Source organism: Varroa jacobsoni, unplaced genomic scaffold (assembly GCF_002532875.2).
Source record: "Varroa jacobsoni isolate VJ856 unplaced genomic scaffold, vjacob_1.0 scaffold_282, whole genome shotgun sequence".
Taxonomy (NCBI): domain Eukaryota; kingdom Metazoa; phylum Arthropoda; class Arachnida; order Mesostigmata; family Varroidae; genus Varroa; species Varroa jacobsoni.
The window spans coordinates 44534-58654 of record NW_019213184.1 but is presented as its reverse complement, the minus strand read 5'-3'; the positions used below and the strand labels follow the sequence as shown (position 1 = coordinate 58654).

At 41.1% G+C, this 14121-nt stretch overlaps 1 protein-coding gene and 1 long non-coding RNA gene across 4 annotated transcripts in view; one reads left to right on the top strand and one right to left on the bottom strand.

The window, feature by feature from the left end:
- Positions 1-14121, top strand: part of LOC111258977 (uncharacterized) — a gene marked incomplete at its 5' end in the record, with an annotated part of 50212 nt that overhangs the window by 14725 nt on the left and 21366 nt on the right.
- LOC111258978 (uncharacterized) lies at positions 3123-13017 on the bottom strand. Its single transcript, XR_002679339.2, has 2 exons — positions 6928-13017; positions 3123-4651 (listed from the first exon to the last, which is right to left on the bottom strand). It is a non-coding gene; the product is annotated as an uncharacterized LOC111258978 (long non-coding RNA).

Sequence of the window (14121 nt, the reverse complement as noted above, 5' to 3'; positions counted from 1 at the left end):
CAGCAGCTGCTGTTAGTATTGAACATGTGTCGCCACCTCCGTGTCCCCACATGGATCGACGCGACGATAGCTCCCCGCGACTTTCTTTATGCCTGCAGATGCTCCCACGCACACGACTACTAGCATATTTGCAAGCGATCCTAGCTTCCATTTTGATTTCGATCCATGCACGACAATCTTCCGAATACTTGATGCGGTATTGGTTAGGAAAACACCGTTCTTATTCCCAGCCGAACGTCATTTTAGCTGCAGCCGGCGTAGGCAACACTTGCTCTGGCCATGAAAGGTGCTGCCGTCTCCCTAGTGCTTCGTGCTTACTCCTCAGATTCTCAAATTCTCTGTTCGAGGTTATTTCTTTTCTTTTGAGTCTCGAAGGTCGCTATAGGCATAGAGAAAATAGTCTCCACAATAGACTCGATGTGGTGGTGCTTGCTGTGCGCGTATCTCCTACGTGCTTACGTTCAGAAGGTAAATAAAGAATATAACATAGAGAACGGGTAACCGTATGAAAGCCTGAATATTCCATACATCTTCGCATCGATAGATCTGTTAGCATATGTCAATGACCGCAAACAATGCATCTTTTGGATACATTAGGTCGTTTTAGATACCCTTTTTCTATGTGCTGGCGGTAGTGGCCTTTTTTTTTTAGTTAATGAACGCTATTATTCTGTTGCTAAAATCCTTAGAGCCGCAGGGGTTTCTTGTCTCCCCAAAATAATGTAAAATATTTTTACGACTAAATCCGCAACAGTGTATCAAACGATTGGTGCTAAAATACCCAAACAGGTCTTATAATTCACCCCTTTTGCGTCAGTCGGGCCAGTCATGTATACCTGCGCCACTATGGATATGTATATGTGCATACCTATAGGGCAAATTAGAGCATGACTATAATTAACGTAATGCGTAGATAACGAACAATTAGTAATCAACCAACGTGATCTCCGCTTGGAACGATTGTGCTTCTAATGTCAATATCTGTTTCCATAGTAAACGAACTTAAAGAACCGGATGTTGCCTACGGTAGTCAGCTTAGTCAGTCGTTTCGTGTCGAACCGGGACAAGTAAAAGGCCAACCCAAAAATTCAACAGTCTATAGCAGGCACCAGGCTGCGCTCTTTGATGGGTAAAAAGAAGCAGATATGGAAGACCTTGCTCTATAACATAACTGGGCTGTTGTACGGCTTGCGTTCCCATAGTATAAATAGGTTTAAGCAGGTGAACGAATACGTACAGCAGGATCCTGAGCCAGTCATCATCAGACGTTGCTTTAATGCTTGAACACTTCTGCGAGGTTATACACTAAGGGCCTTAATGGTTGGATTAGGTACATTGCATTTCAACGATAATATCACAATGTCATTGTACATCGATCGGGCACATATATTGTTAGCTAACACAATTATATAATACAGGATTAATTTATGAAATATAAATGGTATTTCTGGAATAACCACATATAGCTTTGAGTTGTCAGTTCGTTTTCATTATTTGTAGTAAATCAACATAGTTCAAGATATTTTTCTTTTTAACCCATTCCGTCTTTGGGCATATTTGGGCCATTACCGTGTTTATTTCTACATATGATTGCCAAGGACATCACTCAGAAAATCAGTGTGATACAAATAATAATAGCAATAATATTAATACGAGTGCTCAGGAAAGTCCACATCTATATGTATGAAGTAGATTCGTCAAAGGAATTCAATGCGGAGGGTTACGTATAGGCGTAAGTGTTTAGCTACATGGATTACGTAAGCGAGCTATTTGAGTTGACCCTATAATTCAAACTGAATAGCTTCCTCAGGTCCACGAAGGATATCTTTGTTAAAAGACGTTATTATCAGCTATTAAGGGCTGATAAAAGGAGGAACCTTACGGAGCGGTTATGATTTCTTAGTCCAGACACAAATCGCTCCCGGACATGGTTTGCAAGTCAAGTCAATCCAAAAACCATATATAACTCGATAACCTTCTTTTCGTTGAAAATAGCTTTCATTGAAAGGACACTGGCACATCGAGTGAAACGATAAATATATCTCTAACAGGACATGATACTGAAAAATCTCAAATTTATGCAAGAACATATAAACAACTATATAACTTGACCGTCTAATACTATATGCAAGCTATACAACAACAGTCCAATTTGCACGTTAGATATCTCTACTATTAAAGAATAATATATTGAACACGGTCTTTGTCGCGAGTTGGTAGGCAAAACAGGTTTGAAGACGTGTACAGGACACAAAATGTGAAATACTTTATTCCTTAGTTAATCACTTAAGGACAAAAGGGATGTTTATTTGCATCTCAGCGGACTGGCAAAAGCTCCGCAGCCATCTACTCTCGAGCGCATTCGTTTATACTGTGGAAATTTTACTTTTGCATTTCTGACGCTCTCGGCCGAGAGGCGATGTCAAGGCAGAGGCTCTCCATGCCCTTCGAGCTGTCCAGAAAGAAAGATACGAGCCTAAGGGCCATCTTGTGTTTTACGTATGGGGAAACATTTTTTTTTATGTGAGATGCCGACGCTGCTATTTACTCTATTAGTGCGCATATCAAAGGTGCACCCCTTTTCGTTTTTTACGAGCTGCACACAGTTACCTATGCCGCTTTCCAGAATTTTAGCGATTTAGCTTTTTTTCGCGCTTTGTAAAACTACTAGATTTTTACATACGTTACTGTATCATACAGTAATGTATGTAGCAATAAAGTGTATGTGATAAAGTGTCTTTTCGTAAGGTCTTCATGGGCTCATAAATAAGTATTAAAGTCCCTGATGTCATGCTGACGTGTACCATTTTCTCACAATTAAAATACAGCCCTTTGTAAAGGCACATGCGTTATAGAAATACGCTATAACGAATGTTAGTACTTCGCTAGTTTGAGCGATTTCTCCGATGCGTTAAGGCTGCCAGAAATAAAAGCTTTAAATCGAAAATCGGTTAGATTTTCCTATCATACTTGTCTTCTGTGAAACCTGAAATTTCTCGTCGCTGGTGCCCCGGAAAGGTCAATAAAACCTGTGGCAGGACGGAAATTAGTATTGACTATACCTCGAATAGAAATTTGAATGGAAGTCGTTCGTTAAGCCTATACGCAACTACACGTTGAGCTCATTTCACGTATTTAAATTTATTGAAAAATCGCTGAGTTCCGGCGGAGGTCGAAGCCGAGACCATCGATTTAGAGAAGTCGCACCTTTTTATTACGACGACCGTCATATATTACGACCCATACAATACATTAATTGTAGCATATTTTCTAATGACTCAGACGCCAATCAGCTCAAACGACTTAGTTTTTGCTGTTAAACGCTATCGACGAGTTTATATACCTAGCGTTTCTAACATTTAGTTACAGAAGCTATCTTCTGCTCGAACAGTTCGTCGCGTGTGATTATTGCTATGAATATAACTTAAGAACGCGTCTAGGTAAATTGCTTAACTTTCTCGTCGTACATTGAACAACTCTGATATTGATTGATGCTTTCATTCGTAGCATAGCGAAGTCCTTTGCCCCTCTGCATAGACAGACAATATCCGAATCCACTTAGCGAGAGTGCAAATGTCGATGATGTTTGCTCGTTGATCTAAACTAGGTTCTCGTTGGTAGCGGTGATTGCCAGGCGAAGCCAGGAAATGGGACTTGTTTCCGCATGAGCTTGTTGTTATAGCCTGGTAGTTGCTAGAAGTCGCTTTGCCTTTGTTATGCCTTCTCTGTCTCGTAGCAGTTTCTCAGTGCGCCCGTCGTACTTTGATCGTAAAAATAGCCTCAGATAATATCGTGCCGATATATTTTATACGCAACACGGAACGCTCAGGAAAAACGCGTGACAGATGGTATGGAGAACATAAAACGGTAGTGGCGCCATGGCAGCTCATTCAAGGAAGGTAACGGGGGCGATAATCGCAGTGAATCCCTGTGCCAGAGAACAAAAGGTAAAACAAAAGGAAACCGCCAAGCCGAGGACCGAGCCAAGGGTTTACTGGACGTTTAATAGGCGACCGCTATAGACAAGAAAGTGACTGGGACGATTAAATAAGATCATTCACCGTGGTGGCAGAAAGAAAATAAGAAAAAAATCAAATAACGAAGACTATGATGACACGAGATCTCGAATTTTCTGCAACTGGCGACATCTGTGATTCCGCTGGTAATGCCGCTTGCCCCTTTGGCCGGTTGTTCTGCCAAGACTCACCTGTTCAATAATTATTTATAACATCATGCGTATTTTTAGTCAGCTTCCGCCTTTTAGGATAAAGCCCAAACAGGGAAATCGTTTAGGCATGTCCTACCACTAGCAGTGTTACGTTAGAGTGGACGGGCCTACGGCGAGCGGTCGACGCCCAACGGTGACTGGGGACACACAATTGGTGTGTATCACGATTCTTCTTTGTTTTATTACCTATGATTAAGCTGTAGTGATGCTAGCGCCACTAGTACTAGTGCTGATAGAGGAAAATATTGCTCGGAAGCTGTGCGAGCATAGGGCTCGAGACGGTTAAAGAGTAAGGTATCATGAACCGGTACACCGCGATCGAGGAGTGCAGATGGCGATAAAAACGACAAAAACCACGTGTGTGACCACATTGAGGCTGGAGCACGTTCAGCAGTATCGAAGCATCTTCATGTAACGAGCACACTGCTTATAATAAAAGAAGAAAAAAAATAAGGTGAATAGAACACCGCATTATTACAATAGAGACATATTAGAAGTAGCACTTTATGCAAATATTCGTTGATGCAAGAGCGGAAACACCGGACACAACTAGCAGACATATGTTCGCTTAAGAACAACGTAATGAACAAAAACAATAAGAACGACGGTAGGCAGCAGCGCAAAGAAAATAACGTCTTATCGTTTGCCTAGGCAATATAACGGTGAAGGTATATTCCATCAGAGAACAACGTGAGTGAGTGGTGAAGTACTCAGGAAAGAAACGAAAAGCTGTTTTTATGGGCTACGTTTGTTTAGTAGTTCGTCAATCGTGAAGGTAGCTTGTCACTGAAGACGCGCCACATAATAGGAAGGCACGTAGCAACGGCAGGGACAGATTCTGAATCATGTTAGCGTTGCTCCCGGTTTTTAGTCCGAAGACTATCGACAGCAGGTTATAAGGTTCAAATAAGTTCACAATCAATTCGGCATCTTTAGATCAAAAGATGAAGACGTTAGGTAAATAGGAACTTTGCGCTGCCGAAAGCGTTTGCATCTAAAGCAAATGATCCAAAGGATAAGTTTATTCCGTTATCGATTTAAAGAGAAGATTAGCGTTGATCGGTGCTGGGTGCAATCCCTTATTAAAGTTACTTACCTGCTCATAAAAGTGACCTATTCATCTGTACCACTTTAAACAAGCGATATGCTTTGATTGGTCACTTGTAGTACTTTTCAAGTGAAACCGTCAAAAAGTCGGCGGAAAACTTTCATGTTCGGACATGTCATTGACGATAATACGTAAAATGAAAAAGGAAAATTTGAACATGTCAATGTCAACCATTTAAGAGCCGTAGCGTTAGGGGATCGCAATAAATCCAAATAGCATACAACATCCAAACGGATCTCTCATGGATTCTTCTCGTTGAGAGAAAGCCTTGATAATGCTTTCGGATGCCCTTGCGGATGGACCCTACCAATACATAGAAAAAGCAGAGTAGGGATTTGGCACTGATGTCTTATTAACATTAACAATGTAATCTGTACTAGTATCGTTCGACAAGCGATTAGCGTGTTACCGCTAGAACACCTGGTCAAATAGGTGGGCAGAAGCTAAAGTTTGGGAAGAGCAAATTCTCAAGCGAAAATGCGGTCAACGTTCGACAAAAGAAAGCAGAATAGAGACTTAGCAGGTTGCTAGATTTCCTAGGGAACTGCAATAGGGTACCATAGATTTTATGTTTAGAATTGTTTGGACACTTCTTTGTGGTACTGGCCATCATTTCCATGTAGTACCTAATTTAGAATGTACTCCGTAGACTGGTTTATTCTATTCGATGGCCACTGTGGTAGCTGATACAAGGTCGAAAGTGCACAAACATGCATGTCTGACTGATGGAATGAATGTACGCGTAACTCATACAATGTTTTTGCCCACAAATTAAGTAGTAGTTGTTTGCGGAACAGGAAAAACGTACACGAGAAATGTAACAACTGGGCTCCTATAGCATTAACACCGGCATCATTGACATTCTGTGTAAATGTCAAGTTAGTCAAGCGAGCTATTGTATAGTATATCAATAGTCGTTCTAGTATAATTGGAGTTCCTAAGTAACTATTGGGGTAAATCGTGTCAGAAAGCAATATTGGTTATTTTCAAACGAGTATTCTAAGTACGTCTATAATTAGGTAGATAAAAAAAAATTAGGTATCGAACGGTTCGTTTGCAGACCATTAACTGTACATGTACATTACATGATCACATTAATTCAATGTTTTCAAACACAATTGCAAATGGAACATGACTTTTTGTTGTAAACCTCCTGCAGTTACGATTACCGATAGAGCTTAGGTTCTCGTTTGCCTGCGGTAGGGTATGGCCTTCGCTCCTTTTGAATGTTCCTCTCCACACAAAGCTCGACTGTTCCGCTAGGGTGACGAGCCCCTGAGAAGTCTTCACATATTGTGTAACACTGAGGTAGCCACGAGGTAGCTCCCATAGTCTACAGCGTGGACAAACGTTCGTCACTTACATGAGTCAAGGGCCAATGCATTTCAGAGGATTGTAGTGATGATCCAAAAATGTTTAAATGATTATCTTCGAATAATGAAGTATTTTCTCTCCCTTCTAACCTTTAGCTTTTAATGGTCGGCCCAGTAGCTCGAGGGATTACCTAACTGACCCGATTCACGGCCATCGCAACAGCACCTCTTCCTAAGTGGTTAGTCAGCGTGTTTCAAGTCACATTTCTTAGTCTTACCTAGCGACTTCTTTCCAATCGCTGTCAGGGTGGATCTACTGCCTGCTGACAGTCATAGTAATCTTATAGATGAACCGGACCACCCATTTTGTGGCAGATGTATCTAAGGCCAGGGTAATGTTTACAAATAGCACGTCGTCAGCCAACTACGTCGCAGCCAGAGTGATAGGGGGAGCCACCTCAGCAGCATTTATTTTTTTGTTGCAGACCAAAACATCTGAAATGACAATAGACTCGTTGTTTGCTATGATCTCGTTGGCACTTCATAGGAGTGGCCACATGTATAAACCACCCTGGCGCACTTTAGTCCAGCCTTATTATTCACCAGAATCATCCCGCAAAAGCCGCACTGTTGCTTCTATTCCTTTCGGGCCAGACATCCTATTCTGTCCACTTTAATCCTTCATTGTTAGAGAAGATGGGAACGTCTTCTAGGAAACTTTTTTTTTGTTTTTTTATGACTCTCTACAGCTGACTTACTACGGCAGACGCCACATTTTGTCGACAGAGAAAGGTGCATTGGCTTTCACTATTAGTTCAGCTGTTACTAGCACTGCTCGTCTGACCGCTGCGGCTGCCTGCCGCTGCTGTAAGATGGCAGTCCTCTCGGTAGGTGCGACTAATGCAAAATCATTGCAAGACGATGCTAATAGCACAACATAACACGATTGAAGCTGCTCCTATAAGCAAGTCTTTTTTGTACGTGCACGTGGCTGCACGCGCTGTTCGTTCTACAGAGGCTAAAAATTGTCTGTGTCGTTTTCCATCTGTCCAGCCTACCGAGGACCGGTTGAAGGCCAGGGTCAGGTAATCATCAGAGCCAGACCGTAGGCTTTGTTGCTGCCGCCCAGTTAACTTTTAGTGGAACGTATCCCTTTAGGAATTGTGGATAGGGGAAGCAGAGCCGCTAGGCTAAACCACATGGCCATGACGAAGCGCAGGTAAAAAGGTAATTCTTCGAAAAAACGTGCGTATGCGTTGTGTGGCAGCGATAGACAAAGGAAGAATAAGTGGTAAAAGCCCAATCGGCCAACGGTGACATTGTGGAGAAGTTCACCGAAGGCTAACATGATTTACGCCTCGTCGGATGACAATAGGATGATGGCGTTGAAACTCTGTATGTGGCTGTGGTAATTTAGCTTAGAGCCCTCAATAGAGCTGAGTGTGTACCAAGGCCTCGCGTTAAAAATATGAGAACAAGGATGAAGGTGTCTTGGTGTCAGCGGCTATTTTGGATAAACGAACCGTGGAGGTGAAAAGGAAATGAAAATATAGAGGCGGATAGTACTTCTCATATAGGTGAGCCTCTGAAGAAACATGAGTTAACAAAAGAACAACGACGATTCCAGCGACGAAAATGAGCAGTTCTCCATTTGGCAGAGGCTGCTGTACAGCCCAGACAACAATTTTTGATAATTAGTATTCTTATTAGTGGTGCTGGTGTCAAACTGATGGTGGCTAGAGGGCATCCGCAGAGAATATACTCACCAATCCCTAGTAGAAGCCGGGTAACTTATGGAGCAAGGCATATGTGGGACCATGTGGCTAAATGAACTGTCAGCAGTCTATATTTTTAAATCAGAAACAACACAACCTTTTACTGCGTCCGTTAGTTAACGAACGCGTAAAGAGTGCAGTCCCTACGGCTCACACCAACAAACCAGCGATTTCATAATATTCTAATTGTATTTAGTTGTCAAAGTCCATCCTCTACGGAAAAAAAGACGGCCTTCACAAGTACCGTCTAGACTTTTCGGTGCTCTGTGTTACGCCCCTGATCTGACACACTAAAAGTCGCCTGGCTATTCCGCCTCTTTTCGTCTGTTTCGCCTCTGCTGTTTCATTCGTTTCGTGGCGTTATCCAACGATAGGCACCGAAAATGGCAAGCGTACAATTACCAATGTAATAGCAAAGCAATAGTCAGCTTATGATTTATTCGATGGCCACTGTTTACCAATAGATAAAGTAAGCTACCCGACAATGAAAACGCATTGATTAGTGTTAGGTCCTGTAGACGGAGCGCAGGCTTGATAAACGGGCAAAAATCCTAGCATCTCTTGGAGATGCTCTCATCTCTCAACAACTCTTGGAAATATTGCTTAGCCATTTCCACTGCCTCATAGAAACAACTGAAAGGAACGACATGTAGATTGTTTTTGCATGCTTCGTACCCCTTAAGATGTGTTTGCTCCTTTTACAGATCGAACAAGTCAATACTGTGTGCTTGATAAACAATTTTGTAGTAGTTCCTTATCAGCCACAAGCAACAAAGCCATTATAAACTTAATTCTCGTTTTTGTATAAGTGTAATACGTAATACGTTTCCTAACAGAAAGTTGATATGCATTTACAACGCCACCGAAAGAAGGAGACAAGATGACATTCAAAGGACAATATAGTTTAAATTTTGTAACTTCAGTTGGGTCGTAATGGACAGATTGTTTAACTAAATATTTCTACTCTGAAAACCAGTTGAAGTTACACACTTATCGTATTTGAACATCAGACAAGCGTCTCCATACTGTTTAGACGCTAGCTATTGATTTCTTAGGTTTATTTTCATGACAGTGTGTTTTTAAAGCTCATGAATAAATTTCGTGTGACTAGTCTACCCATGAAGCAGCTGGTAAGTTCAGCTAGGTATTATAAGTTCAGCCACGGGACTCATATTTGTCAGCATAAACTATTCAATTTTCTATTAACCAGTGGTCTCCAGCACGACACAAAACGGTACTTTTTCCTTTATACCTCAACGCTGCATTTGCCGACATTAGAGTAGCTTCTCCCCCCTCCAGGAGGAGTAACCTCATTCCTGGCAAAGCAACACCTATTTCTCCGAACTACTCATTTCCATCTTAGCCGAAATTAACTAAGTACACCTTACTCAGTCTTCTTCGGCCGTATTTCCATCTCCGTCTCCTGGTTTAGACAGATCCAATTATAGATAATATACATTAAGCAAAGGAAATACTTAGTCAGGCATATCTATCCGATCGCTTGGATATTTGTGAACGCCTCCTTTGATTATTTTCATTTTCCTGTTTGCCACTTAACATGTCGCTTACGCCGGTTGCGGAAGTCGCATCATGAGACATCACTGGTACCAACCCTTCTTTAGCATGTTGTAGATTCGCGGTCTGCCGAACTGTTCGCCTTGAAGTCATCAATTATAAATCATTGGCCTTATTAAGGCTAACCGAGAGCATCTGATATTTAACGTAAACAGGACGAGGTAGCGTTATGGACGAGTATATGCTAAGCGGATAAATTAAGATGATTATATAGCAATTTACTCAGTCTGAGTGTTGCTAGCTTTCGGCGTTTAGTAATAGAAATAGCAAGCCAGAGATCTAATAATAGACTTGATAATAGTAACGACAACAGTAACAACATCAGCTTACAATAGAAGCGCCGTCTTCGGCATCATTCCTTCCTGGAAAGTGGACAGAGTTTTTTCGAGATAACGAGGCCGGCTGGTGCAGGAACTTTCTGCTATGAATTGAAGACGATCACTCCCCAGACCACGTATGCTTACATACAATGTTTGTATCGAATAAAGGGTTGATGAACTATTAACATGTGCGGTTGTTATTTGTGGACAACAATTCACAACATTCAAACAATCAAACCTGTCTATACAGGGTCAACAGGGATCAAAGATGCCTGCATATATATGATCTTAATAATGAAAACTGGATCCCATACTTATTATAGTACGTCAAGAAGTTAGAGGAAACGAGCAAGAGCTTATATATATATATATATATACGGATATGGGAACATGTGAAGCGACGCGCCTATACCTAAATAAGAGATGACAAGTTAGATGATCTGGAAACAAATATCTGTATCCGCAAGTGATCAGTATAATAGTCTCTGATTCAGTTGGTAATTGATTAACTTTGTAATTTGCCTGACGTTTCAGCGGTTCAAGTTAAATGTTGAGACAACATTAATAGAGCTGTAAAGATAACGCAATTATAGTAGTCACTGATGATCTATGACGAAAAATCTCACGAGCATTGTGTGGTCTGCTTAAGTTTGTAAAATTTTATTAACAAGTTATACGTTAAAACTTAGTATAAACAAGTTAAACTTGAGTCCGTAATCTCTTTTGTGTGTACTGTGTACGTTAACCCAAATGCATCCCTTGTCTATTAAAACCGCACTATCTAATCTTTGAATTAAACCAGTGCTGACGCTATCGAGATTTTGGCTATAATCTGCTATTGTAAAGTAGAACATCCACAAGGCAATGGTGTTATGTTCAAGATGCAATGTTCTTAATAACGGTGTTACCAGTTTCGCACCTCTTATAGCCGCATTTTTGTGTAATTATACATTGATATTTTAACGAAAGGTTGGCATCTAGGGTTTTCGCCTGCTCGATGCCTCGCCGGTCTGTTCTTTATGCACTTTCTACTGGCTGATTCGTCTGACGTTCTTTGGCGTCCCTCTTTACCTAATCGGAGCTGGTAATTCAGCCATGTTTACAATGATGACGTCATTCATGCTGTCGCTGAGGCCTCACAACATTAAGACACGTTCGATGCATGTCCTTCTTTTTCGCCGCTTCTTTGTATCCTAGTTGCTAGCTGTTTACGCTGATATCGGTCTCATTCTTCTCGGGATTTCATCCTTGGCTTTTCACAACCCAACCCCGATCGTCGACCTCTACCGCTTGAACTACTGCTTCGTTCGCCTCAGATCCACGACCTATGTGCTCTAGTTAACTCAATTTAAACTGCAGACATAAATGAAATCTACATATCTGAGAGGGGCATAACATAACTTCCATGCAATTATGAACGGAATGGGGTACGTGTGTCGATGTTTGTCTGACCTTCAGAAAACGAGTTTTGAGTTTACCTGTAATTGGTAACAGCTCTAGATATCGTTGCGCGGGATGTTGAAAACGATGGGGTTCAAAGATCTTTGGTATTTATTATTATTCATATCAAAAACGTCGAGAAAAACAAACAAAAACAGTGACACAAAATGCTTGTCGAGGTAGCTCACGTCGTAGAGTTATGAACAGTTTAGAGATAGTTTGGTTCGAGGTACTCGTGCTTTAAAGTAATAAATGCTATAATTCGAAAGCTAGTGTAAGTTTTTCGGTCATTGAACGCTAAATAAGTTTTGACGCTATAGTATTTGAAATGGATATCGGCCAACAGATTTCAAAAAGCATAACTAGACCATACTGGGCCAAATTTATAGGCTAAATCTTTTCTTCTACTTCGTTTCTCTGTCCTCTGTCACTAATTACAGCGATATATGTGTGAATTTTTCGAAAAACAAAAGGTGCAAATTGACTTTTTGGAGCTTTGCTAAACTACAAAAATCGTCAGCCAAAGCAGGTGACATATTTGATCTTGATGTCGGGTCCGGTCAAGCACTCAATACCGTTAGAGTGACGCCATATTAGTATATCACATGACCTCATTTTACATATCATTAAGTAAACGAAAAACTAAGTAGTAGAGTCGAGAAGTAGCGACGCCGGTGCTTCTCAAGACCACTCAGACAGGGCTATTTTGGAACATCGGCATTCAGCTTCGTAGAGACGAGGTACTGCACAACGTAATGGAAGAGCGAGACGTGATGTCAGTCGCGGACTAATGGCATTACAAAGAAGTAAGAAATAACCAGAAAAAACAGTGGCGAGACATTTCAGATAACAGACCACTAATCTATTTAGCGCCTAGTTGAGAAAGAATCCACGGATGGTGTAAGATAATACATGGTGTTTTTTTGTTTTCAACACAAGGGCACCGTTACAGGTTGATTTCGTAGATTACATTTCAAAATAACTAACCATACCTGAAGCTGTTATGCTCTTGCGTTATGTTAGGGTTACACAAAGTTATTAGAAAAATAAATAGCAATTCTGTAATAATAACTGAATGTCATCGACGCGACTGTTTCGTTGTTGCTTGCTGTTCACTGCCGAGGGATACTATTAAGTCAGCGCATTGGTGCTACCTAGGTACGACTAGCACGAAATACACCGCCGTTGGTATTAATGCGCCGGCCTGTGTGCCTCGGCAAGATCTGATAGCCAGGATGCATATTCCAAGGGTACTAATTTGAACAAACTCATTTAACAGAGCTAATCTGAAAAAGGCGATAACAATTAGTGTTCCATTTAAATCAGCCTAGTATCGTTACATAAATATCTACTTCATCTATATAATCTGTTGTCGTTGAGATCTGACGTTCGTGTAATAACATCTACCCGTTTTCTATGGAAAAATTCTAGATGTAAAAAACTAGCAACTCTTACCAGAAATCAATCAATTCTATTAGCCTCAAACTAGATGCGTCATACGATTTAACAGGCAGGTAGTACGCGCGGTCCGTTCCAAAACAATGTTTTTCTTGATAAGCTATCTATTATTTTTTGGCATTTCCAATCGATCATATTCCATAATGTCCTCTCATTCGCCGATTTTCACTGAACTAATTCTCCAGGTGTGAGCAATCTCCTTGGAATGGGGTCCATAAGTGGTTGAAATTCCTAGTTACCACAAATACATATCCTCATTCCATTGAGTTTAGAAGAAGTAATTGTGTAGCGAAACAGGGCCGATCCATATCGCCGACGTCGATTCGTTCCATTGTAGGATCTAGTTTGCGTTAGCAAAACCGGGTCAGGACACGCATAACATTGATTCTTTTTTTGTTGACGATATGCAACTGGCGATGCTTGACGCAGCCTTTCTAGATTGATAACCGCCATATTGCACATCACACTTCCCCGTTTTAGCCAAGCTCGCTAATAAGCCATTCGATAGATGCACTTCCTGCATGGTTAATCCAAACACACTGGTTTTAGCCTATTTAGTTGGCCGCTGATTGTAGTGGCCCTTTATGCGTCCTTGTGAGGACATCTATTAATGGTATATTAAGTTATCGATTGCAAAAACGCTTTGATCTCAGCCAGCTGACAAAGAAGCAATCAATAGTTTAATATCAGAACTTAATTGCATAACAACACTATGGTAAGGTTCGAATTTCGCTTAGTTTTGACAATAGAGGTGCATGTGGGTCTTGCGATTATCTCCGCATCATGCTTCCGGACTGCATCCATTTCATGGATCGCAGTAACCTGAAAAACATAATACGGGTAACAGTCTATCCAATGGTTTATCCATTTGTTGAACGAAACGCATAATTTATAAATAAACATG